Source organism: Phalacrocorax aristotelis, chromosome 1 (genome assembly GCF_949628215.1).
Source record: "Phalacrocorax aristotelis chromosome 1, bGulAri2.1, whole genome shotgun sequence".
Taxonomy (NCBI): domain Eukaryota; kingdom Metazoa; phylum Chordata; class Aves; order Suliformes; family Phalacrocoracidae; genus Phalacrocorax; species Phalacrocorax aristotelis.
In genome coordinates, this window is record NC_134276.1 from 203,370,905 (window position 1) to 203,396,454 (window position 25,550).

The following is a 25,550-nucleotide window of genomic DNA, read 5'->3' on the forward strand; positions in this document are numbered from 1 at the left end:
ATGGGGTGCAATGGAGCAGGAGGAGGTGGTCCTGTAGAAGGTAACTAAGACAAGCAAACAGGCTCACCTTTGTCTCCAGTTGTGTTCCTATCTCATCACTCAGGTCCGCAAACTGATTATAACAAAAACAACAAAAATAATTGGTTAATTTTCAGCTGGATTAGTTCCCTGATCTGACTCACCACCTGCGCGAGTGGTAAGGCAGAGGAGGGAAAAGAAGGGAAGGGAATGGAGCCAGCGCAGTTTAGGCTTACTGAGACTGAAACGTAATTCACAGCAGGATTAGGAGATAAATTCATGAGTAAACTTGTTATATGATTTGAAAACACTGCATGAAAGAGGCCTTAAAAAGACAATGTGGTATTATCATTAACTACTTCATATATTCTGCTACAAAAAAGTTCAAGATATCTATCAAACTTCACTGCTTTGTTAGGACTGTGTTAAGAGTTTTATCAATTACTTATTCTTCCCCAGTTATTTTCATGCTTATTCTATATTAGCTCCTGCTTCTGGCTTAATCCACCATGTGAAAACCTTATTTTGAAATTATTCTTTTTCACTTTAGTGTGAACTTCCTCCCAGACAACATATCCTGCAAGAAAACAGGCACTCTCTATTGGAGTAAGAATTACCTTGTGCACACATTTTGCAAATATAATAATCATCTGTTTACATTCGCAGTTTCGTATAAAATTAACTTCAAAGATAAATTTTAAAAAAACACACAAAATGAACAAAGTTACCATGACATGACCCAAAGTTTTCCAAGCAGCATACTACATCTGCTTGCCAGCATTGTGCTGCACCAGGAGGCCGCCCTGCATTTGCTGGACAGGAGTACAATATACCTTCCCTACGTCTATAATGATCCAGCGCTGAACTATGCAGGCAAGATACAGCACTAACATGTTATGAATGAGCACAACAACAAAACCCACTCTGCTCAGTTCTTTTGTCAAATCCTCTAGCAACTACTGGCTCTCACTGGAATTAAATCAGCACAGGTTCCCATTAGCAAGTAAACTTCACAGACAATATAGTCACATTCTTCATCAAAAAGTATACTAATCAGTAGATAGAGCTCAGCATCTCAGTCAGGAGGTTGTTGAGTCAATGAGACTGCTATTGGGGTTGTAGTATTTTCAGGACCCTGCCCCTGCCCTCACTACAGACCTCTGCACATTTTGGTTTCTACACGAGGTATCTATTTGGGGGTCCTTCTGGAAGAAACAGTAACTTCTCTCTGGTTCAAAAAATTTAGGTAAGAATTTTGGCACATGTCTAGTTAACCGGAGTTATACCAGTGATGGGTGATCTACCTTCAAACCGACACTTCACGGGAGTCTGAAAACACAGAGGTGGCAGCTACGGCTCCTGCGGAGACACATTCGCTATTTGGAACCTGCCCATCATTTCAGCTCTTGCTGGGTTTTCAAATACTGATCGTTACTGGCGTGTGATCTCATCTACACCGACAACCAGCTCCCGAATGCCCTCCGCTGCTATTCCAGATGATTTGTGGTGGGGAAAGGTTTTATGCACCGGACAGACACAAGACATTATTATTTGCTGGATGAGGAAATAGAGTTATTGTTTAAAAGCTGTGTTGGAGCAGAGCTGGCTCATAGATCTTAAGACCAGAGGGAACTGCTGCCACCGCCCAGTGTGACCCTTCACTTTGCATTGTTTTATTCAACACACTAATAGTTTCCTCAGCAGGTTTTGCATCAGACCTGTGACTCCTGTTTGGGCCAGGACGCGAGCCGGGACCAAGGCCCCGAAGGAGTGGGCCGGGAGCGGGGGGCTCAGCCCTTGCCTCGGGGACGGCGGCGCGGACCCCGGGCAGTCACACACGGACTTGACTGCGGGAATGGGGCTCTGGGCGCAGCCCTTCGCCCGGGAGGCGCGACGCGGCGGGCCGGGGCGGCCTCCCACCGGCCGGGCCCCCAGGCCGCGCCCGTCGCCCCGAGATGGCGGCTAAAGCCGGAGCAGCGGTGGAGTCGTGGCCGCCGCATAAGGGCAAAGCTCGCCGCGCCCAGGCCAGAGCGGCGGGGCAGGCGGGCTGCGCCGCCCCGGCCCCGCGCCCCCGCCGCCACCTGCGGGCCCGGGCCTCGGGCAGGGCTGGGCAGCGCCGGCCGGGGACAGGGTCCGCCGGCGATCCCCGCCGGCCCCCGGGATGGAGCTACTCACCGCAGCGACGCGGCCCCGGCCCCGGCCCCGGCTCCGGACAGGTGTTTTCCTCAGCAGGAAGCGGAGCGGGCCGGGGGCCGGAGGGGAGGCTCCATGGCCGGCGGTAGGCAGCTCCGCCGCTGCCGCCAATCACGCGCCTGGCAAAGAGGGAACCGGCTGTGGGGCCTCCCCGCCCCGCTTGGCCGCCGCCGCCCGGCCCCGGGGTTCCTGGCCCCGGCCCCCCTGCGCCGCTGCCCACGGGCCCCTCCGCGGCCCGCCGAGACCGGTGCCGGTGCCGGGCCCTGGCCCCTCACCCCGAGCGAGGTAGGGTCCGAGGAAGGGGCCGGCGCTGGCCCGGGACGCGCCGCGGGGGTGCGGGGCGCTGTGCTCGGCCTTGCCGCCTGGAGGCAGCTGGCAGCCCGGCCGCCGTCCGGGACCCTCTGGCCCGGTACGGCCGCATCAGGCGGGGCGGGCATGTATCCACCCTTAGGGCAAAGCATCGCAGCCTTAGTGTGGCTCAGTCGCCAGCGCAGTGCACGCAGGACCTGTCCCGGTGTCAGCATAGGCAGCAGAACGTCTCTGGAGGTGTTCGTTGCCCAGGGGCCGAGGGCTGGCGGGCCCCTCAGCAGGCTGCTGCCGAGCAGGCACCACCGTGGCGGTGCAAGCAGCCAGGGCTGGGGCTGCTGACGGCCCAGCCAGCCCCATGCACCGAGGTGAGGACAAAGTTAGTTTGTCTACCCTGCCCTCAAAAACCCCCACTGATGGCAACCTGCTGTAGCGTGCAGTGGCCTTCCCCTCCTGAAAGATTTTAATGCTGTCTTACTAAATGTCTGTTCCCACACGTTTACCCTCTTTCTTGCCTTATTCCTGTTTTTTGCAGCTACTTTTTGTTCAAAGGTACTGTATTCTTGTTTTCCTACTATTTTCACATCTCCAGACTGGGCAGTCCTGTCTCTGCGTTTAGGTCATGTTCCTTGGACCTCCTGCAATTCCTGTAGCTTGCCTCTAGGCTTTTGCCAAATGGGCCACATTGTTTTTGGAAGGCACTGCTCAAGACTGGACATAGTAGTACTCCAGCTAAGGCCTTGCCAAGGCTGCCCGCAGCAGGAGGATTAATTCATCAGCCTTACAGTGCCAGGACTCCAAATGCAGCTCAGGCATAACCATTCACATCCAAGCCAAACAAACACACAACTCCCCATCACCACTCTTTCCCCACCTTGGCTGCTGGCTGTTTGGCCCTGAAAGGAGCTGAGTGTTTGTATCTCTGCAGCTCTGTTTTGGAACGAACAGCAAAACTCTTTCCATGATTATGCTGAGGCCTTTTTTGACCCTGATCTTGCAATGAGATTCACAGGTAAACCCTATACGGCACAGAGCCTGCACGCCCGCCCTGAAAGCCATGCTGACATCAGGTTACATCTTTAGGGAGTGCTTTCCAAGACCATAGGCTGCCACGAAGTCTATAAAACTGAATTTGATTTTTCTATATACACATTATTTAATTCCATAGAAAGAAAATATCAGAAGGAAATAACCAGTACATTACACATACAGATGCTGTTTTACAAAACTGGATAACTGTCACTATAACGGTTGGGTTCTTTTGACTTAAAAAATCATTTGCATGACAACATTAAGAATCATAATACCAGCCTGAAGCAGAAAGTAAATGAGAAACTATTATGTAAACATGGAGTTTCAAGATTAATATATGTTACACTGAACCGTGGCTATAAGAAATCATAACTCTGTACTGGCCTCGAGTTCCCCTTTTTCAAAGATGAAAGCAAAGTAAAAGCCTTTAACAACCTTCACGTGATGTGTGTGCAGCATATGGGAAACATGGTGAAGGCTCACTCACTTCATGCTTGGTTTTGCCTGATAAAACGGGTAATATCAGTCAAAGAAGTTCAGCTTTGCACAGCACATGTATTACTGAATGCTTTAAAAGAGATCAAAAAACCTTATCAAAATGGGAAGCCTTTTTTTGTTGTTGTTGGCTGGATCCCCAGATGGATCGTTCCAGGAACACAAGTGTAGCCAGTTTGGCGACTAATCCTCTTAAAATCCGTGGACTTTATTTGGAGATGAACAAACATACAGAGATTTGAGCAGCTGAATAAAGACGACTGTCATTTGTCAAAAAACAGTTATAGAGGGAATAATTTACAACCGGAGAAAATTACACATTTCACATTGACTTCAGCCAGAATTGTATAAACCATTTTTAAATAGCTATAAGTCAGCATAATGCTATTGGCAATGAAAGAATAAATTATTTTATGTATTATATTTGAGAAAAGGAGGTAGAGATGTAAACTGAAAATCTTTGTGTTTTCAAGATTTAGTAAGTCAATAAAATATTAAATTTTTCCCATTAATCTCCAGTTTCTCTATATATAGCACAATTTTTTTTTTATTGCCTTTTGTGGCAAATGAAGTAGTACAAACTCTCGTATTGCCAAGGATGCTCTCCTTATAGGTTGTATATTCACATTTTAACTTTATTTTATTCCTGTTGGTTTCCAAATGTGACTTAAACCCTTTCCCATAAATTATCTGGTGGTCCTTTTTTTTTTTTTTCAGTCAAGAACAGCCTGTACAATAAATTGAAATGCACATTTTACCGTATAAAAAAATCTGGAGCTTTAAAACAGTCGGGAATAGCGTAGCTTAATGAAGAAAGGTGAAGAACACAATTTGGTATTTAAATGAAGCTGATTTAATCAAAATTAGTCATGCAAAGAAGCAATCATTTTGCTAATATAATCTTGCAGGCTGCAGTCAAAATTCAATTATTTCCTTTATCTTTCAGCTGTAATAAAAATATGACAAGGAATTGTTGTCATGATCTTAGATGGGAGTTTTGGAGGTTGGAAAAATGTAAGATGGTATCTTTTGTGTCCTCCGCACAGTCAAACATCAGTTTTAATGTTGTTTCATGGAGAACTGCGATAAAGAGTAACAGCCACATTAAATGCTCAGCAACGACTTTATATACTGACATATGTTGGAACTGGATGGAAACGTTCTGTTGTCATTGACAGACTGGGTTCATTGCAATATAGGAAATAGTATCTAATAGTTTGAGGGGTTTTTTGTTTTCTATATTGCCAGCAGAGAAAAAAATTAAATGCATAAGCTTTGTTGATCTTGTACCAACAGAGCCAGAGCCTGCTTGCCTAATCCCAGCAACAGCTACATTCAGTTTTGTAATTGCTTCCTTATGTAAAGAAAATTGAAAAAAAACATTGTGGGATACATTGTGCCTCCTGATGGACTAGTAGGTAGCTTCTCCTTTCTTGCAGAGTTTATACGTTAGAATTTTCTAATTGGGTTGTAAGCACTTTATGATGCATTCAGTGCAGGATTTAAAATAAATTGATAGAATCCCTTTATTTTACAGCTCTGCTCTGAAAACTGATCATGTAAATATGCTATCAGTTGTGTTACATCATTGCAGTTGCTTTGTCCATATGCACGATCATATGGTAACTTTGATATTAGAAATAAGTTTTTCTTCTTGCTATAACTTGCCAACAAGCAGAGGAGTGAGCTGGATTTTAGTTTGGCTTTTGCATCATGTTCTAGGTATAGTGGCTGCTTGTGTAATGGATATAACTGATAGCTAAGCATTACCTGCAGATCTGTCCTCCATTCACAGGTTTATTTCATGGGAAAGGCAGCCCATCTCTTTTTATGCTGCTTCTGGGTCATTGCTTGGGGAAGCAGTAAAAGGCCCCGAGGGGGTGGAGAGGGCATCGAGAAGAGCAAATTAAGGCTGGGTTCTTGCTGCATCCCTCTGAAGGGATACCAGTGGGCAGTTAAATCCTCTGTAAGTTGTCTCCTACATGAGCTTGGGTTCCCAGGGAGAGGCGTCCAGAGGAATCTTTTAAGATCTGCTGGGCATGTAAGTAGCCTGGTGGCCTGATCCAGAATGATCTCTGTGAACCTCTGTAGGCAGAGCAGAGTCAGGAAAGCTTGAACAAGGAAAAGAGGAGCCTGTGTATCTCTAGCCTATTTTCCTCCAAGAAATACCCACTCTTTCCTTTTCTCCTCCTAGGTCAGTGCTCCTGGTGATCAAGATTCTGCAGAAAATCCCTCACTTCAAACATCTTAAGCTTTCAAAACAGGAAACAGCAGGTGCTCAGAAGCCTTATGAGATACGTCTGCTGAAGGCTTTGTCCCCCATTTTACTGACTAAGGCTCTTACACTTCAGAATAGGTATTTAAAGCACAGGGGTGGGAGTGCAAGCTGTTTCTTCCATATCACATATGTACATACATCAGCTGAGATGTACAACTCATGTAATACCTCTTACTGGCTTGAATACCTATTTTTGTCTGTTCATATGTGTATGAGTTTGTCAGAGAGAGATGTACTCCTTGTGGTAGCAGAGTGCATGTAAGCAGATCTTTAAGACCACCCGTTATTCATAAGGGGTGGGGAAACATCAGTTTTTGTGGCTGCAGTCAGAGGTGTAAGTATTAGGTGGTGATGCAATATTGCATCATCTTGTGGTGTTGGGACTTGGCAGAGGAAACAAAAGAGGTCAGTAGAAATTTAAAGAAAAGGAGTTCAGACTCCCTACAAGGCTTCTGGTCTAATAGCATTATATTAAGTACTCCTAAATATAAGATACGGATAGGTTTTCCTCAGTCTCTGAAGGTTTGTGACATCAAAAATAATTACTCTTTTGCTGCCCAGAGACTACATTACATAGACAAGTTCTCTCAACTATGTTGCTGTGTTATCTTCCTGTCCTGATATTTATTACTCTTAATCTTTGAAAATTTGCTCAGCTGTATGCTTATTTGTTGGGGCATCCTTCTGTCTGTGAGGAGGTAAATATATTTGCATTGCATAGGAGTTACGTAGGGGTCGATTTCTATCAGACAATTTCTGTATTTTTGTTGTCATAAATGAGTAATGTAAAATGTTTTCCCTTTAAACTACCTCATCCCCTCTCTCTGTATATTGAACTAACATATCCTTTACACACAAAAATGTTTCTTACCAGAGTTCCAGGCACCCTGTGGGCTAATTCAGCTGCTGTCATAATACTTGTAGTACTAAAAAGGCATTCAGGTAGGAATAGATTTTCTCCACAGAGTTTAGTTGAATACAGAATCAGATACAAAGAAAGCTTTTTCCCAGCCTGATCTTTTTCTGGAAACATACCCTTAACCTTCTCCAACAGCTTTAACAGGTAGTCTTAGGAAAGTGCCCAGAAGATCACCATGTCTGGGTGTTTTTTAGACTGAATGAGAGGATTTCATTCCAAAGTGCAGAATCCCTTGTATGGAGAGCCTGCAGGCAGGTCTCTTTCTTTCAGGAGGAGGCTGGGGATCCTGTCTGGGTGCTGGGGATCCTGCTGGGGGTGCTGGCGTTGCATCTGTGACAGCACTTCATACACAGGAGACGATACCTCATCGTAGTGGTAGCTTTGCTAAATAAACACCTATCCTCACACTGGAATATAGAGCAAATCAAAACCTGACAGCCAGCCAGTACAACCAAAATAAGTAAAAAGCCAGATTCACACCTGAAACTTTGTATACTTGTTTCTTAGAAATTAAAAGCTGAGAAATTCTGGGAACGAGTAGGACGGGAAGTGTCAACCCTTATACACGAAATGAGGACAGCATTATGCTGTGGATATTAGCATTTCATCACGTGGCAGTCTGGTCTGTATAGATGGTCCTCCATTGTCTATGTCTGCTGGGGATGGTTATAGACAAACATGCAAGCATTGCCCAGATAAAACAGCTGGTATTGCCAGACATCCCGTGTATTTTAGGATTCCCTGAGTTACCATCACAAATATTATATTACCTATAAAATGCATGTCCCCCTACTTTACTGCCTCCAGTGGAAAGCCAGGGCTGTCCAGCAAACTTCTGTGAAGCCTCTTTAGTCTTCTGTTTTGCAGCCTGAAGCCTGAGATGTTCAGCAAGGGAGGACATGGTACCTGAGCCCAGTTTGGGTGGAACTATCCTGGTCCTTCTTGGAAGGCAGTAACTGCTGCAAAGTGCTGGTCAGAGCCTGCTCTTCATAGGCTCGCTGTGCCCAGAAAGTATGCTCTGCCTTATTCTCTCTTGATTTGCAGTTCTGCACCCCAAAGCCCAAAAGGAATGTAGCAAAGCCTGTCTCTGCACCATGACTCAGCTGAGTCACGCCACCTCAGATATCAGCTAGATAGGTGTGATAGCAACTTTTTACTTATGTCTCTTATTTTTGCAGTTAAAATGGGCAGATGACCAGATCATGCTTTCCAGAGCATGTAGGGGACAGTGATCTCAAGTATGTTGGTTAGACTGATGTACCTCCAGGCTTCGATAGGCCAGCATGCCTGCATGCAGCTATGTGGCTGAAAACAGGCAGGGCATGGAGCTGGATCTCATTATAGTTGTTCCTCTCATTGTCTATCAGCTACTGAACAGATATAGCCCTCAATATTCATCTCTTGAACAATATTCAGAGTCTCTTTGATGTATTTCAGAAGCTATGGGAAGTCTTCCTAAATTCACATGATGAGGCAGACATGTAGGAGCCTTGTGTTTCATCCCAGCAGGGAGCAATTTTTCTTCCCTGGGAGGCTGATGTTCTTTCCCAGTATTTTTCTCATGTGTCTCCAATAACAAAACGCTTTGGCGGAGATGGTGTGATTTTCCTCCTTGAAGCGAGTGACCTAGTACTGGATAGACCAGATGCTGCAGTCTTTCCAAGGTACAACAGTACACCAGAAGCGTCTGGTAGGTTGACAAGAATAATGATACAGAGATGCGGAACACATGGGAGGATATTAGGAGGGTATTCCCTCTCTGGTCTCAGATGATCTAAAATACTCCAGATTGTCCTTGGACTTCCTGGATTCCATTACAGTGAAGAAAATACATGTGTGGAAGGTGAATCCCTGCTGTGCCCAGAGGAAGAGGACAGGAGGACCCTTTCTTTTAGGGAAGGCCATTTCATAAGGACTACCCTCCCTCCATGGAGGAATGAATTATACTAGGGATGTGTAACAAACCCAAATGAATGAGTGACTTTGAAGGCAGTGTTTTGAAAATCCTTCAAGAAGAGGCAATTACCCTGATGAACCACAGAAGGCTACCTAGCAGAGCTTGTTTCAGGCACAGAAGTTGCTGGTACTGGGATAGCAGGCACTGCAGCGCCTGCCCCAGAGGAGTGGCTGCAGATGTGGTGGGCAGCGAGTCCTTGGGAACGAGGATGGTGAGTACTGGGATCAGTGCTGTAGTGCTGGCCCTCAGGAAGGGTAACAACGCTGCATGGTCCCTTGGGCGTCGGCACCTGTGCAGCAGATAGGTCTTCTCAGCCTTTCATCCCATCAAAAAGTGAACCTCAGAAGAGTGTAATGACTCCTCTATCTTGACAGGCTGAGCATTGGAGGTGGCAACCACACTTTGGTTCATCTTTTTCCTTATTTTTACCTCTGTTTCCAGTCACTGGCATCGCAATACTTGTAGATGAAAGGGACCTTTGAAAAGGTGTTACTGGGAGTTTAGGAGTTGAGGGTTTGCATCCAGGAGGGTGCTAATGAGGGGAAGCCACCCAGAAGACCATGGCTTGAATGTGACATGCTCCATTCATGAGTTGCCTATGTTGAAAGCTCAGGAAAGAACAGTGTTGTCTGAGTTAACACTGTCACTTAGATAAATGGCAAGATACTCAGGGCAGCGTCCATCTGCTAAGAGTGAAGGCATGTCAAAAGCTGATTAATCTGAAATCCCAGATTTATCTTGCAAGATGCTCCAGTACCATTGAGGTGAGTACCATGAACTAACCTCACTGAAACTCATGGCAGATACAATGTATGGAGGCCAATGGACTATAACAAGCTATCCTTAATTAACAAAAACATTATTTAGGTAATGCATGGTAAATGCACAAGAAAAAATACATTATTTTAGGATTCCATGTAGTTAAGGGAAGTGCAGAGCAAAGAACACTGCGGGGTCCAAAAAGGATCTGATTTTGTGCATGCAGGGTGCACATGCAATGGTGGCAGTGTTTGTGTTGGCAGTCATTTCAGAGGGACTTGACATTACCCTGTTACCCAGCCTTAATTCCTTGAAAGGAGGAGTACAAAAAGCAAGGATTCTGTTTGCTAGTGATTGGTGAAAACTCCAGCTCTTTGAATCTGAGTTAGTCTGATAATCCCATTTAAACAAATTATGTATGTTGAAACACTGTGGATTTCTGAGATAAACAAATCCATCACAGGTCCTGCAGTCAGGGAGAAGGGAAGGTCTATGTTTGATGCACTTGGGGAGATACACGTGTAATTTCTGGCACTGTAACTTTCCAGGAAATGGAACACAAATCTAGATTTAGCCCATAGAAGAAGATTTAAATCAGCCTTTGGAGGTGTATATCTATCTGCGATGACTACATTAGCTGGCACGAACCTAGGCCTTTCAGCTGTGCTGTTGACTACAAACACTCTCTGTGATGTCACTGTGCATGAACTTTGGTACCTAACCTCTCTGACCTGCCGTCCCATCTGAAGACATGCTGCTCGTCCCCAATGTTCTGCCTAGACAATTTAGCAGATCACCATTCCTGGGCACACACCTTGTGTTCACCCGCTGGAGCGGGGCCCTGACCCTTCCCCAGGCATCAGCGCCCTGCTTCGATGCCATAATTAATGGCAACACTGGCCCGGCCAAGGGTTGCAAAACAAAGTCTCGCCTACCAACGTTTGGTCTCCAGAGGCGCCCTTTTCATTTTCCTGCTCGCTATGGCCGCCGCCGCCCGCCTGCGTCACCAGCCGCGGGTGTGACGTCACCACGCACCCGGCCCGCGCCGGCATTGCGTCATGCCGCCGGGACAGAGGCGACCCTGGTGCTGTGGTGACACCTGCTGGGCCAGCGGCAGCATCGCCTCGCTGCCAGGCTGCCGCCAGGAGGGGTGACAGCGCGCCCCTGCTGCCACGAGGAAGGTCCCTGCCTCGAGGAGCCGGAGCTCCGGGGGTGATGGGGCTGAGGGAAACAGGCTCGGGGAGAGCTGTACCTACTCTCCAGCAGTCTTAGACAGTGTGTACTCTTCCTTCTTATTTTTCATGTCCCGTAGCAATAAAACAGGAAGGCAAAGAATTGTTACGAGGAGACTTTGGAGCTTATGGATCTGGGTCTTCTTTACAATTCCAGTGTGACTGCAAGGAGGTCTTTGGCTTTCTGTCTCCACCTGTCTCTCATTCATCCATGGGATGTGGAGAGCAACGTCGCTCACCAGTTACCCACAGGGCTCTTGTAAGTTTTCATTCCTTAGTGTCTGAAGTAATTTAAAATCCTCAGGATATGGAAATGCAAAGTACTTGTGTGCTTGTGGTTGACAACTGGCAATATGATCTTAGCATATCTGTGTTGCAACTACATGTACCATCCAAAATGGGCCTCGGCAGAGCTTTCCCATCACACCAAGTCACCACTTAAACTGTGTCATGTAAGCACCTAAATCCAGTTCTGGACAAGACTTGACAGAGGGGGCAGAACAGGAAGGAGAGTGACTTCTCTTACTGACGACAGGCTCCGTGCAAGAGTTTGGTCTCTCAGCAGTGCCTGTGCCAGAGCTGCTTGTCAGCTGCCCACCGTGTTTTGAGCCAAGGCTGCACCAGATTTGAGGAGACAGCTCAGGTTAGAGAGCTCAGACTTGGACGTGGGGTCTCCAACACCTTTCCAACTCGCCTCTGCTAGGAGTTACAGCCGGCGATCACCAGCAAAACTCACTCACCCTGGAGCGCTGCACAGACCAGTGAGACTGCTGACATCTTAAGGCCGCTGTGGTATGGGTCTCTGTCACGTACAAGGTCAGTCTGAAATCAGCACTGCGGAACATGTGTTGCTTGCCAGCGTGGCTGCAGATGCTGGGGCTGGTTCAATCCTTCTGGCTGCTGTAATCTCCCAGCAACATGAATCTTCCTAAGTCCATTTTAGTTTCCATTTTTTCATCTTCCTGACTTAATTTTCTGCAAAATATTTCCCCACTGTAAGTGTATACCTAGGAGCATGAGCACTGCCTGTGCTTTTGTTGAACCCTTCCAGCAGCCCTGCACCCTCCCTTCTCTCAGCTGTACATTTGCTAGATTTGAGGAACTTACTTTATTTCTCCTGCTATCTGAAGCAGATAACCACCCCAAGCACAAAGGGGTGTGTGAGTGATATCAGAAATACTGAGCCTGTCATGTGTGATGCTGGACATCAACTCGAAGGTGTTAAAATCCTCCCCCACCCTGAGCCTAGCCTTTTTCATCAAACCATCTACTTTTGTACAGCCACCTTCTTGTCACAGCTTCTCAGGTAAAAATCTTTGAAAACTCTTAAATGAAAGCTACTGCCACTCCAGTTATTAGACACGGTGGGATATCTATGACAGAGTATTATCTGCCAGAACATCACCATGGAGGATGGTAAAATTCTGCGCCCTCACAGCACCAGTGAATCTGATGGGCAGCCGATAAGCCGGCTTCTATCCAAGCTCATAAGATAGTAATTATCCCTAACACAGGAAAGGAGAGTACAGGACAAAGTTATTATTAAACTCAGATGTAAAGATCCTAGTCAATATATTAGCAAAAGGGATACAGCACATATTATCAAGTTCAGTAGAAGGAGCCAAATGGTTATGAAACATAAATACTTTTCCAGTAACATGAGATGGGGCTCAAGTTATATTCAATTCAAAAAAGGAGAAAGAAATCATACCAGTAGAACTGCATGCTGACTTATGGGAAATTACATTTAAAAAAGGAGAAGTCACAGTTTCTGGAGAACAATATGAAGCTGAATGGTATGCAGCCAGCAGTATTAATTAGCTTCAATACCCAGCTTTTCTGGAGCAAATTGAATGTTTTAAGAAACCTCTAGCTTTAAGTTGAAAGATGGCAAATTTAAAAAGTTAGTCTTCCATTAGTAAGTTTTAAATATGGTTAGAATAATACCAAAAACTCAAGAAATCCTCCTTGGATTAAAAAGCTTTCCAGAAAATCTGTATAGGCAGGTAGAGGCATGCACTGACTCTTTGGAGCTGGTGGTTGCGTGGCCCTCCCTGCCTCCCTGTCCTCAGTTACTGGCCATGGGGGAGGGACTGTATTTGCTAAGTTGCAGGTGGGTCTTGGCCCTTCACTGGTTAGGAAGAAGCCCCAAATGCCAGCTCTAGTCAGGGCACAACAAACTTATTTCCAACAGCGAGAGCTGGAACTCACTGGGAGCCTCAGTTCAATGGACCTTTGGGAGATATGGCTCTTGGGCACTCACTTGGTGGGCTTAAGCTGAAGAAAAGCCTGCTGTAAAGTTTGTTTTCTCCCAGAGAAAAGAAAAAGAGAAGAAAGCAGAGAAGCTGCTTGTTTCCCCAGGAAAAGAAAATACCTGCCATTTGGCTTGTTTTGGTTGGAGCAGGTGTAGCTTGCTGACATGTTCAGCCAAGGGCTTTCCACATGGGCATGCTCCTGCGTTCAGTCTGTTCCCGCCAGACACGGGGGCAGCGCAGGCAGATGAGCTGTCCTGTGTGGGGGAACAGGTCTTACCATGCTCAGCCACTCTGCAATGATGGGAGAGCGTACAGCTGGGCCAAAGGCAGGATGGTTCTGCCTACAACACTAGTGAAGTCAGTGTCATTTGTATTGCTGCCACTTGCAGTGACCTCCAAAGTACCTATCAGGAGAAGGAAGAAATTTATGCACGGAGGTGAGGTTAAGGTATCAGTGATGTACAACAGGCAGCTAGGAGGTAAATGACTCACAGGGGCTGGGCAGGGATGGTCAGACAAACAGGGAATGGCTTATTCCCACAGCCTTGCGGTGATGAATGGTAAGAATTCAGGTGAGGACATTTTAGACTGCAGTGGAGGAATATAGTGCTGTGCATTGAAGAGGGCATATTCCCATTCCTTTTCAGTCAGTTGTCTTATTACGGTTTGTCTGATGTGTGTTTTATGATACTTTAAGATAGGTTGCTGTTTTATGGTTTGGATGCAATGCCTTGCATTTTTCGCAAGTGCTCATACAGCCACGTGTCACATAACTAAATCCATTTGTTAAGAAATTCAGTGTTCATAAAATAACCTTGATATTATTGGAATCTTTGCAGGCAGACATCTAGCCAGCTGCAAACAGCTAGCTACAAATGTGTACACTGAACTCAAAACTGGATTGCAGCTGTTTGGCATTAACTGAAGCACGGTATCCTCAAGGTGGCCTTAGTTTCAGAGCAACGCTTGGTGTAGGGAGGTTTACTGTGCACAATGGATGGCCCAGGACACATCTGCTTGTCCTGGCGCACAGGATGCCTGATTCCAGGATTTTCCAGTGTTTCCCGCAGGTAACTAGAGTGAATATCTGTACGGCACCTGGTCCTGGTTGGCCCCCATTCTGTCAAAAAATCTTTAGGGAAGTAACAGGCATCTCTTCAGGCTAGTATCTCTCTTATTCTCCATTTGCTTTTTGCTGATCCTGATGTCCATCTATCTTGGGTGAAGTGTGGTAACTGTCTCATTACTGGCCTTTAACATTTTTCCTGCTTGTAGTGGAGCCAGAAGAATTTCCTTGTGTCACCTCAGTACAGCTAATGCTTAGAAAATGGGAGAGTACATTGTACATGAGTGCCTGGAATAAGACAAGAATGCTATCCTGGGGCATGCACACTACCTGCCTTAGTCTATTTTAAGCACAAATACAGAGCATCTGAAACTAAAAAGCCACCTTTTTTTCTTTAATTGAAGAGTTACACATTTTCCATGGGCATTTCAGCATCTAACTTAGATGCCTAAAGTAAGTATGTGATTACATCCTTCACTTGCTGCATCAGGACATGACAAATTGGATATTTTTATCAGCCTTCTAGATTTCTATTTCCTCTTGTTAAACTACTTTGTTCAGCAGGTACCACCTTGTATTAACATATTCCCAGTTAAAACTGGTTATGGTAAGAATCTTCTCTTATTCTTTTTTCCCACCTTCTAATTATAGTTTTTGAGGCCTGCTTATGAGTTACAGCAATCATGACAGATGCCTTTTACCATTGTTTATTCATTTTAAAATTAATAAATGCGAAGTTTATAAACAAAAATCACAAGCTTCCTTGTAGGGTTTAGTTTTCACATGCTAGAGGGGAACACTGGGCCCCTGTCTCTGACATGCTTCCCACCCTCAAATTGCGTCCACCCTGTTGCAGTATCCTTCAGAACTATAATTTTATCTAGACCTGTAATGTTAATTAATATTTTCATTACCATCAGTACAGCAACTGCCACTTATGTACCTGGAGGAGGGTCAGCGTCTCCAGGCAATCCTCTGGGCTTAATCCTGGGGACATAACCAGGCTTCTCACTAGCACATCCAGACCAAGGCCTGATCCGGTGGTACGATTTCATTTAATAGTGTTTGGTAGGTTATTTTCATCCTTGAATTTGTCTAATTGTTCTTTGAATCGTGTAAGCTTTTAAAACCCATGGCATCTTGCAATTAGTTCCCCAGCTTAATTATGCACTGCATAGAAAAGTGTCTCTTTTGCTTGCCACCTGAGAATTTGATTTTATGCCTTGTAGGTCTTGTATTATGAGAAACAGCACATAACGATTCCCCATTTGTCTTTCCCATGCACTCATGATTTTCTCTCTCTGCCACAAACCTATTTTTCACAGGCTGAAAGTCCATGCACTCATTCCTTGAACAGAAACCATGCTTCTTCACCATGTCAGATTTCATCCTTGTAATTTTTCTAGGTCTGCTGTACCAAGCTATTGATAAGACCTGTACATTTTATTCGAAGGGGTGCACCATGGATATATAGTCGCATACTGATATTTTCTATTTTGGTTCCTGTCCTTTACTAATAATGCCTTTTCACTTAAATAGTGCTATCACCTGGACTCATTTGCCCCTTGGAGAGAGGAGGATGTTTGATCTGTAGCTTGCTAAGTTTCATGCTACTCAAAGATTTAGGAAGAGTTGTGACAATAGATGCTAGAGGAGATGTACCCTCAACATGCAGTCCAGCACTATGCCAAAGCCAATGAATTCAAACACAAGCACAGAAAGGATTTGCCCCTCACTGGCTGGCTATGATTAATCTTATTTCAGGAACTTTGCCTGCACTGTATGCAAATACATACTTAGCAAAGGGATGATAGTAGTGTGTACTGCTGCCTACCTGAAACTGCTGCCTACCTGAAACTACTGCCATGGTACTTTACAAGCGGTTGCCACTGCAGTGCAAGGAAGACCACAGCTGTTTAGAGGCATCACATCTTTTGTACAGTGTTTCTGAATCTAGGGAGAATGTTTTCACCAACAGCAACTACAGATGTCCCTTCCAAAATGAATGATTGAACCACACGTTTCTGGTTACCCCACTGCTTCACATCCAGTTTCACTCTTGATCTCCTCCTCTTTATAATGGCTTTGGCCCTGTGCTGTACACTGGGTACATTTAGGCCACGAGTTTGTGGTACTAGTAATGCTGTCTTCATAAAATCATGTTCTTCTGGACTATTGCCCTTAGGCTTTCTGTAGGTGTCCTTATAACACTCTATATTCTCCTTGCAATTCCTTTGAGAGTAATCTAAACCCCAGCTGCTGGTTTCCAGACTGTGTTCACTGCACAGAAGATGCACATTGTTCCCAGGCAGGTGATGTTATGAAAGGTAAAAATTCACACGGGTTAAGGGAAGCCTGAGCACAGCCATGGAGGAGAACTCTGTGGTCTCTTAGTTGCTCCAGAGCTGCAGCACTCCACTAGACTCCCTTTTTACACAGAGTCACATGGCAAGGACAAGGGGGAATGGACACAAGTTGCTTTTGGGGAGATTCTGACTGGACATGAGAGGGAAATTTTTCATAGCGAGGACAGTCAACCATTGGAATAATCTCCCCAGGGAAGTGGTTGACTCGGCCACGTTGGACACCTTCAAGAGTCGTCTGGACAGGGTGCTGGGCCATCTTGTCTAGACTGTGCTCTTCCTAGAAAGGTTGGACTAGATGATCCCTGAGGTCCCTTCCAACCTGGGATTCTGTGATTCTGTGTGATTCTGTGAAGTAATGCAGATGCTAGCCCAGCTGCTGGCCACCACTTGCCACCACCTGTGAAGAGAGGATCTTCTCTCCCTCAGCATCCAGCACAAACAAACAGAGGGAAATGGAAGCATGTACGAGTAGACTGGAGCTGTTTTCTTGCATCTTCACAAACCTTGCGTAGGGAAAGAGGGGCACCACCACAGCACTACACAATTTCCACCTTGCAGCTGAATTTGCAGCACTTGTGTTACCATTGCTGGCTGAACCTCCACCAATACCACCACCTAACTGTATCAAGTGGAAGGAGCCAAGAGGCACACTCTGATACAATGCAACTCACTCTTTGCCTCTAGACAAGTGGGAACGAATGACAAGGTTTGGTGACAAGTGAAAGAAAAATGAAAAAAAAAGGGAGAGAGAAGAAAATGAAAACAGACTGAGAGCAGGAGGAACTGCATGAAAAATAAACATTATAGAGGGAGGAAATGAAAGGTGAATGAGTTTTGTTTGTGCTAAAAAAGGAGGCAATAAGTGGAGGGAAGAGAGAAGCAGTAGCTGAGAAAGGTAGTGATACACATAAGAAAATAAGGCTTTCCTTGACAGCCCTAGGGGCATGGAAGAAAATTTGGGAATTGTGGGAACTATTTCTTCATGTGATGATTGTGGGTTATGCTGTATTAAGGTACTGGGTCCAGCAGTAGTCACAGACTCCTCGACTCTTCCCAAACATAATGGGAGATGAAATTTTGGAAGATGGTGGTGGCAGTGGTGGCAATTCTCACACTGTTGATGCTGGTGGTGGTGGCACCGAGGGCTGCAGCCATGGTGGTGGTGGTTCTTCTCCTCGTTTCTATCTTTCTTTACTTGGGTGTTAGGGGAGTAGAAAATACAAAGACAGCTACTAGCAGAGCTTCTTGTTCAGCAAGTGTGACTGGCCTACAGAGCAAACCAAAGTGGGTGAAGCCAGTTCTGTTCTACAGCTGGCCACTGTCACAGATGGACCTTCAGTCTATCCCAGTACACTGTTGTCAGTGCCCTCAGTGCCTCCTGTGGCTCCAAGGAGTTTAGCTGGCTGAGTTGGGCTCACCTTCTTCATTGGTAAGAGCTGTTGTGAAGGCAATGAAGAGAGAAAGCCTGCCCCTCCTTCCCTTGGGAGCTGCTTTTAAGTTAATTGTCGTGGTTCAGCCCCAGCCAGCAACTAAACAACACACAGCCGCTTGCTCACTCCCCCCACCCCTGGGGGGTGGAGGAGAGAGTCAGAAGGGCCAAAATAAGAAAACTCGTGGGATGATATAAGAACAGTTTAATAATCAAAATAAAATAGTAATGATAGTAATAATTATTATGATTATAATAATAATAATGATGATAATATAATAAAAAGGAAAAGGAAGGAAAAAAAAAAAAACAAACAAAAAACTACAAGCGATACAACAGCTCACCACCCGCCGACTGACGCTGCCGGTCCCCAACCTGCAATTGCTGCCAGCCCTGCCCAGCCAGCTCCTCCCAGTTAACATACTGGGCATGACGTTACATGATATGGAATATCCCTTCGGCCAGTTTGAATCCGCTCTTTTAGCTGTGCCCCCTCCCCTCCCGGCTTCTTGTGCACCCGGCAGAGCATGGGAAGCTGGAAAAGTTCTTGACTAGTACAAGCACTACCCAGCAACAACCAAAACATCTGTGTGTTATCAACATTGTTTTCATACTAAGTCCAAAGCACAGCACTATGCCAGCTGCAGTGAAGAAAATTAACTCTATCCCAGCTAAAAACATGACATTAATGCTTCTAAATTAATGCTGATTCTGCCTTGGACCTGATGACTTGACTCCCTGGCTTGGCCTCAGACCTCCTTCATCATGGCAGAACTCCTGGCTGATTGGTGGCCTGAGGCTGACTCTGATCACTGCCTCCAGACCTGCTCCTGATCCAGAATCAGCAACTCAACTTCTCAGTGCCTCATTGGTGAGGCAGTGCTCCTGCCTGCATCACTGTCACCCTCAGCTCCTGGCCTCCACACCTTCCCTGGTGGAGCAGCCTGCCTGTGCTGCCCCTGGCACTGTTCATGTCATCTTACAGAGCTCTACATTTCCAATGCAGAAACTGTTAGACATGGTGAAGTATATTTTCGTGTCAGTTAAGCTTGGGCAGGAAAGAGGGTTGTTTTTTATACTGAGGATATTTTAAAATATAAAATACATATAAAATATTTCAAATATATTTTATCTTGCTGCAGACCTCAGGATTTTCAGAGTAGTTATTTCGGTGATAATTCCAAAGTAAGCAACAGTTCAGGGTGAACAACATTTTTTTTAGGAGACCATGGCTCTTGTTTTTCTACCAGGGCATAATTAGTTAGCTCTACAAAATGCAGTCGTGCCAACAGGCTGTACTTAAGGAATCCTAAACTGTGTTGGCCATAGTTTGAGGCAACTGTGTTGAAAAGCTATAATGGGAGAGTTAGAAGTCAAACATGGATGTGCCAGATAACCAGTAGCTATAGTCTGTACTAGGAGCTGTATATCCAAATGGTTTCCCAGTGAAAACTCTTTTACCTAGTTTTTCTAGGTTCATTCATCTTCAATATCAGCACATGACATACTGCTGAAAATAATGCCTTTTTTACTGCCCATAACTAAATGGTGCATTTCTGGATCAGAACCTGGAGATGTTCTTCACAGTGGAAGTAACTAGGGATTTGAACACAAACATGAAGTGGCAAGTGACTTCTAGGAAAGCTAATGTACTGGAAAATAATCCATGAGCAGGGACTGGAGAAGCTGAACTGGTCTGAACCAAGTCTCTGCCTTGGTAAGATAGACTGTAGATTTATTTTTTTCCTCGAATTTCATGCAAATACATATTGTATCTGGCAAGCATTTTCATTTTCTTCATTATCAATAATTTTTACATCAGACCTGGAGTCTCAGCTTTTCAGTTTCCTCTGTTGTTTCTTTTCTGATCTGTTTTTCCTTTGCTATTGACATATATATGACATGCACATATAAAGAACTGTATATTTTCATATTCACTTTGTAATTAAATGTTTAATTCTATAACCATTGTGGGACAAAACAGGGCTTGTAGCAAGCAAAGCAAACCTGTATTGTAGCGTATTAGTCACTGGGAGGAAGGGTGCTTTTGGAAATAATGGCTCATTTTGGCAGGAAGCAAACGAGCAGGAATTTCAGTGAATCAGCTTTCAGTCAGGGAGGGACAATCAGGAAGAATCTGAATCAGGAAGAAACTAGAAAAAGAATGGAGAGTATGAGGAATATGGAAGGAAAAATTGTTCTGGTGCATGTAATATGTAATGTTGAGGGTAAGTGTAGTATTTCTCTGTCCATAATGGAAATAATGAATGGCTCAGGCCATAAACTGCAAATGCTAAGCAGTGAGCAGCTCCCTCCAGACAATGCATTGGGTCTTCAACTTTAGGCTCCTAGTGACAAAACATTGCTCAACATGCAGATGTAAGAGAAGCTAATAGCAAGTGAAAATTCTGGCTTAATTAGATGGCTTTAATTAAACCAGTGCTAACCCTTGTGTGGGGACTCTTACATATAAGTAACAATGGCTTATTGAGCTTAAATTTAATAGGAGCCAATATAAAAGAAACTTAAATATGCCACACATAAACTGGAGCAAGTGACCACACTAGGGCTTAGCATGGGTTTAACTGAATTAATAAAAGATTAACCACTACCGTTTCTTATTTGGAGGAGCCTTCCAAATGTAGCTGAGGAGGCTGGGGATCAATGTGGATGATTTGTTGACTCCGACAACTTTTTCACTTTATAATGACAGTTTGGGGCACTTGTATATTTTGGAAAATATTTAATGCAATTGCTGCATGATAGTGCTCATAATGTGTATGCCTCTGTGCGAATAAACACATTAAGTACTTCACTACATTTCTGAAAGGTAATTTAAAAATACTGTTAAATGAGCTACTCATCCACCTGGAGCCATTGCAGGTTCACCAAGGATGAACTTGCCTTGAATATTACTGTCTTTTAGGGAGAGACTTTATAATAATGCAGAACATATATAGGGTCAAAACCTCAGCTAGCATCAGTCACTGTATCTGTATTGAAATGAAGAGTATCTGAAGCTATGGAGTATCTTTTCTTTCATTTTAAAACATCGAGTCTAAAAGCCCCGTTCTCAAGATATTATCTATTTTTATTCTTTATAACAATGTTCTCAAAATTGGTCAAAACAATTAATGTGTTCAGATTATCCAGTTTAGATATTTATTTTGTGCTGACATGAATTCACAATAATTTTAAATGGATTATAAGCAATACTATCAACCAAGTGTTACCAAACTGCAAATTATTAGAATATTTTGGGAAATGGATATAAATCACAATTTGGGATTTTTGAAGCAGAATTTCTTTGCATAACATAAGAAATACATTCAAGGAATAGAAAGTGATACAACTAAAAGTAATATGGGCAGACCTCTATCAGGTTTTAAGTCGGAGCAGGATCTTAGTTTAGCGAAGAAACTCCTCGCTTAACTGAGCCGGCACCCCCTCTTCTCCCTAAGCCAGGTCTCCTGCCCAGCTTACAGTGCTGTACCCGAGGCCACTTAAATCCCCGCGCCCGTCTGCAGCGGGGCGGAGGTCCCTTAGCGGGGGAACTGAGAGTGTGGAGGTAAGCCTCCCAGGCTTTTGAAGCCATTGCCTAACTCAAAGAACAAAAGAGAGGTTCAAAGGAGGTGTTAATGCTAACTAACAGCCAACATCTACATAATAATTGAGTGCTTACAACATTCACTGAAACATAGAGATCAAGACCCTTTTCCACCTGAGGCTCACACTCCTCTGCCCTGTGAAAGTGCCAGAGGCGACCTGGAAAAGGACCGGCTTCTGTCACTTTCTGTTAAAACAAACACAGCGGGCAGAAAGGTTTGCAAGATTCAGGTGGACAAAGAGAACAATAAGAGGGAGCCTGACTAAGACGTGGTACAGTGACATTGTAAAGTTGCTGTAAGTATCCATTTAATAAAGCCACATCCATATGACATACAGAGCTGAGCTACTGTCAACTCCCTCACTCTAATTTGTTCAAAGCATTTTGGAGGGTAACTTTCTCTCCATGGACTTTATGCTGGATCACGTATCGTGTCTTCCCTAGGCCAGCATGAAACATAAATCTAATATGAACATTGCATTGTATCCTGCGGCCAGTTCAACAAAAAAAAGCAATTGTGTGCTCCCACTGTTCTGGAGTGAATTTGTACTGTCAGCTCATCTGGTAATGCACAAATCTGTTCGGGAGGAAAATGGAAGCACAGGCTGAAGTGTACCATGAAAAGAATTCTTGAACGGACATGTTCAGTAACACTTGGTATCAAGAAATAAGATTTAATTAGTCAGCTTATTAAATAATTGTTAGTAGGCTTTAAAAATTATCCGGTTTGAGAAAAGTGAATGAAATTCACATTTGTTTTAACAGTCTCAGCAGTAAAAATGGAGTGCCTTGGGAAACAGTATGATCAATATTATAGGATGACATGGTCTATGATGTGTAAAAACCATGTTCTCCAGCAACATATTTCCTATGTTGGCATCATATTCAGAAAGTAGTACTAGGCTGATCCATTATCTGATAATTTTACACCTTTGATAATATATAGTTTTGACTGAAAACATACCAGTTGTTCCTGTATCGGAAAGTCATGCAGATCACCTTTTTGTTTATAAATGAGGTTAATAATTTGAAGGATGTACAGTAGGAAACATATTTTAGAAAGTGGCTGAAGAAGTAGGAGGAGAATGTTCCAGCATAAATTATAGCATCAGAAAAGAGAAGGAAAAAAGAGAAAAAGGAAGGGAAAAAAAATCATAGACTCATAGAATCACTGAATGCCCTGAGTTGGAAGGGACTCACAAGGATCATCAAGTCCAACTCCTGTCCCTGCACAGGACAACCCCAAATTCACACCATATCTCTAAGGGCAATGTCCAAATGCTTCTTGTATAGCATCAGGCTTGGCGCCGTGACTGCCTCCCTGGGGAGCCTGTTCCAGTGCTCCACCACCCTCTGGGTGAAGAACCTTTTCCTAATACCCAACCTAAACCTCCCCTTGTACATCTTCCTGCCATTCCCTCAGGTCCTGTCATGGATCACCAGAGAGAAGAGATCAGCGGTTTGCGTTTTCTTAGTCAGTGGAATCATAGAATCACAGAACTGTGGAGGTTGGCAGGGAACTCTGGAGATCATCTACTCCAACCCAACTGTTCAAAGCAGGGTCAGCTACAGTAGGCTGCTCATGACCATGTCCAGTAGGGTTCTGAACATCTCCAAGGATGGAGACTCTACAACATCTCTGGGCAACCTGGTCAAATGCACAATCAGACTTACAGTAAAATCGATTTTTCTTAGGTTGCTGCACAGTCTGGCGACATCTTCTCACAGCTCCTTTATCTCGTGGCACAGATCCTCAACAAATGGCACATCTTCTGCAGGTTAAAAGGTCACCTCCTGCTGCCCCCACCCTGCAAGAGGCCCCAGACAGTCCATGCAGCCTGAGACCTGCAGAGCTGCATCCTTCTTCTGAAGCTCCATCTGGAAGTTGTCCTAGAAAAAAACAGGTGGGAATAGAAAGTGAAATAGGTACTCTGAAAGAATCTAATTTGTGGAAACATTTATTCTAGAATAAGAATGTTGGGGTTTTTGCCTTCTGGGATAGCATATTCTTTTCCAAAATCTGCATGCTCTATCTACCCTACTTCCCCCTATTTGATTTCTCACTTTACCAGCTGTCCTGGTTTCAGCTAGGATAGAGTTAAATTTCTTCGTAGTAGCTAGGATGGGGCTATGTTTTGGGTTTGTGCTGGAAACAGTGGTGATAATGCAGAGATGTTTTAGTTGTTGCTAAGCAGTGCTCACACTAGTCAAGGACTTTTTCAGCTTCCCATGTTGTGCCAGGTGCACAAGGAGCTTGGAGAAAACACAGCTGGGACAGCTGACCCAAACTGACCAAAGGGATATTCCATACCATATAATGTCATGCTCAGTATATATAGCTGGGGGGAAAAGAAAGATAGGGGGGACATTCATAGTGATGGCATTTGTCTTCCCAAGTCACCGTTACGTGTGATGGAGCCCTGCTTTCCTGGAGATGGCTGAACATCTGCCTGCCCATGGGAAGGAGTGAATGAATGCCTTGTTTTGTTTCGCTTGCATGTGTGGCTTTTGCTTTACCTATTAAACTGTCTTTATCTCGACTCATGAGTCTCCTCACTTTTACTCTTATTCTCTCCCCTATCCCACCAGGGGGGAGTGAGCGAGCAGCTGTGTGGGGCTTAGTCGCTGACTGGGGCTAAACCATGACACCAGCTTAATTGGTGAAGACAATACAGTGTGGCTACCACTGTGTCTCTCACTTTGGCACTGGCTTTCCAAAGATGGCACAGTGGTTAGAGTACTGCTTCCTTGTCTCTAGTAAAGTTAACATCAGGTGAACTACTTCGGGGAAGAAAAGACAGAAGATTTGGGAGCTTAATATACTGGTTAGTACATGGTTAGTTAAGCATGCAGCTTATGTGGATTGAAGGGAATAAGAGAAAAAAAAGATGAAATGAAATCAGGATTAGCAAGAAATGTTTTCACTTTGTATATATAAACTAAGGACTTATTAACATTTTTGACTAAGAGACCATTATCAACTCTCGAGACTTTAGTGACCACTAGTACAGCTATTATCAGCATTGGCTAATAACAGGGCGATGATGATCTAAGTGATGCACAGTTTGCATGGTTATGTGCATCACATACAGATTACATCATAGAATGTGGAAACAATGTTAAACAGCTTTGGCTGAAATATCTTCTAGCAGTGTTTTCTGTATCAAAAAGCAGGCTTCTTTGTGTATTTTTATTTTTACTATTGCTTCAGGGTTTTTTTTTAATGTACCTTGCTGGGTTTACCCTGGCTAGATGCTAGGTGTCCACCAAAGCAGCTCTGTCGCTCCCCTCCTCAGCTGGACATGGGAGAGAAATATAACGAAAGGCTTATGGGTTGAGATAATGTCAGGGAGAGATCATTCACCAATTACCGTCACAGGCAAAACAGACTCAACTTTGGAAATTAGTTTAATTTATTACCAGTCAGTCAAATAGGAGTAGGGTAATGAGAAATAAAACCAAATCTTAAAAACACCTTCCCCCCACTCCTCCCTTCTTTCTGGGCTCAACTTCACTCCCAATTTTCTCTACCTCCTCCCCCCGAGTAGCGCAGGGGGATGGGGAATGGGGGCTGTGGTCAGTTCATCACATGTTGTCTCTGCTTCTCCTTCCTCCTCAGGGGGAGGACTGCTTACACT

At 44.5% G+C, this 25,550-nt stretch overlaps 1 protein-coding gene and 1 long non-coding RNA gene across 5 annotated transcripts in view; one reads left to right on the forward strand and one right to left on the reverse strand.

Moving 5' to 3' along the window:
* The window catches only part of PIK3CG (phosphatidylinositol-4,5-bisphosphate 3-kinase catalytic subunit gamma), a 44,508-nt gene extending 41,913 nt beyond the window's left edge, over positions 1-2,595 (reverse strand). Inside the window, exons 1-2 of one of the 4 annotated variants that reach the window (XM_075081371.1) lie at positions 2,194-2,595; positions 68-112 (exon numbers count right to left, since the gene is read on the reverse strand). The gene's annotated coding sequence lies outside the window, so the exon portion shown is untranslated. Of the gene's footprint in view, positions 1-67; positions 2,157-2,193 lie in introns of those variants that run through there. The other 3 variants (XM_075081375.1, XM_075081372.1, XM_075081376.1) reach the window with 3 other exon arrangements.
* Positions 2,596-11,949: 9,354 nt separating this feature from the next.
* LOC142056743 (uncharacterized) overlaps positions 11,950-25,550 on the forward strand; it is a 60,766-nt gene continuing 47,165 nt past the window's right edge. The window contains exon 1 of the long non-coding RNA XR_012660428.1: positions 11,950-12,005. This is a non-coding gene — a long non-coding RNA (uncharacterized LOC142056743). The remainder of the gene's footprint in view (positions 12,006-25,550) is intronic.